Source organism: Penaeus monodon, chromosome 41, assembly GCF_015228065.2.
Source record: "Penaeus monodon isolate SGIC_2016 chromosome 41, NSTDA_Pmon_1, whole genome shotgun sequence".
Taxonomy (NCBI): domain Eukaryota; kingdom Metazoa; phylum Arthropoda; class Malacostraca; order Decapoda; family Penaeidae; genus Penaeus; species Penaeus monodon.
In genome coordinates, this window is record NC_051426.1 from 30,583,325 (window position 1) to 30,585,824 (window position 2,500).

Sequence of the window (2,500 nt, forward strand, 5' to 3'; positions counted from 1 at the left end):
TTATTATCATTGCTATTGCTGTAATTATTATTATAATTATCATTATCGTTGTTACTCCATTATTATTATCATTGTTAATATTATTATTATTATACATTATTTTTTTTATTACTATTATTATCATTATTACTCTTATTGTTATTATTATTGTTGTTGTTGTTGTTGTTGTTGTTGTTGTTGTTGTTGTTGTTGTTACTGTTGTTATTATTACTATTATTATTATTATTATCATTATTATCGTTATTATTATTATTATTATTATTATTATTATTATTATTGTTATCATTATTATTACTATTATTATCATTACTATTATTGTTGTTACTATTATTATTGTCATTATTATTATTATTATTATTATTATTATTATTATTATTATTATTATTATTATTATTATTATTATTATTATTATTATTATTATTATTAATATTATTATTATCATTATTATTATTATTATTATTATTATTATTATTATTATCATTATTATTATTATTATTATTATTATTATTATTATTATTATCATTATTATTATTATTATTATTATCATTATTATTATTATTATTATTATTATCATTATTATTATTATTATTACCATTATTATCTTTATTATCATTTTTATTTTGTTACTGTTATTGTAATTATTATCAATATTATCCTTATAATCATTATTATCATCATCATTACTATTACTAATATCACATTATCAATATCATTATCATTGGCCGTTTTTTATATTACTTCTAGTATCATTATCATTATCATGGCTACCGTTATCTTTTTTATCATTTCTATTGCAATAGATATCTATATATCTATCGATTTGTATTCCTATCTGGATATCTATCTGTCTATCTGTCTAATATATATATATATATATATATATATATATATATATATATATAAATATATATATATATATATATATATATATATATATATATTTATATATATGTATTTATTTATTTATTTATTAATCTGTATATATATATATAATATATATTTATATATAAGTATATATAAATATATATACTTATATATATAAGTTGTGGTGTTACAGACGAGTACTGCGTATTAGCTGGACAGAGAAGAAGACGAATGATGAAGTGCTGAGAAAAATAAATTGTAAAGACCGACTGTTGGACATCTTGGACAGGAGGAAATTAAAGTTTATTGGTCATGTGATGAGAAGTAAAAGTATTGAGAAAGACTTGCTGACAGGGATGGTGATAGGAAACAGAGGAAGAGGCAAACCGAAGACAAGACTGAGCGACAATATCAAAGATATTTGCGGGCTGTCGATGGTACAAGTGGAAAGAAAAGCGTAAGATCGAGTTTAGTGGCGAAAGATGGTGGAGAGGTCCACGGCTGCTCAAACATGAGCATACCGTTATTGATGATGATATATAGATAGATAGATATAGACACACACACACATATATATATATACATATATATATATATATATATATATATATATATATATATATATATATATATATATATATATATTTAAATGAATATACACTTATTATTATTATTATTATTATATATATATATATATATATATATATATATATATATATATATATATATACACACACACACACACACATACACACATACACACATACACACACACACACACACACACACACACACACACACACACATTATATCTGAATTATGAAACACAGTAAGTCAATTAGCTCTGACCAATAAGTTTCCTAATCACGCGCGTAATCGATCTTGACACACGAAACTGCATCACATTTCCGATCAGATATGCTTTGGTTATTGCTTAGGCATTCCTCGCCCGAAACATGTCAGAAACACGTCTCCCGGAAGGTCTTGGCTCGTTGATGAAAAACACACCCAGTGGTATCCTGTTTCTATTGCACAGAGATTATCCTCAGTTCAGGCAGGATTGGGAAAGCGGAAAAAAAGAGAAAAATTAGAAATTGAAATTGAAGTTGGAAGGATCTGTATAGAGAAAAGATACATTACATTTTGAATATATTTAAATACATGATTTGTTGAGTTTATGACTCCTTTTCATTACATCAAATTATCAAAACAAATGATTACATAGATATATGTGAACCAGAATATTGCAATAAATTACATAGGTATAAATATATTGAAAGTAAGTGCTATAGCATAAGACATAATACAAATAGTACAGAATAATGTTAATAATGATCTTACACATGGTACAATAAACGACATTCAGTAATATGGATTCGTATGTTTTTTTAGCGATCTGTTGAAAGCAAAACGGACTAAAAAGAAGGGTAATTAGAGAGAGCGAGAGATGAAAGAAGAACGAAAGAGAAAGAGAAATGGAGTGAGAGAAGGAAGGATAGGGAGAGAGAGAGTTGGAGAGAAAGAGAAATAAGGGAATGAAAGAGATAACAAGAAAGAGAAGGAGAGAGAGATATAAAAGAATATAGGATTGGGAGGGAGGGAGAGAGAAAAAAGGAGAAAAAGAGGGGGGGAGAAA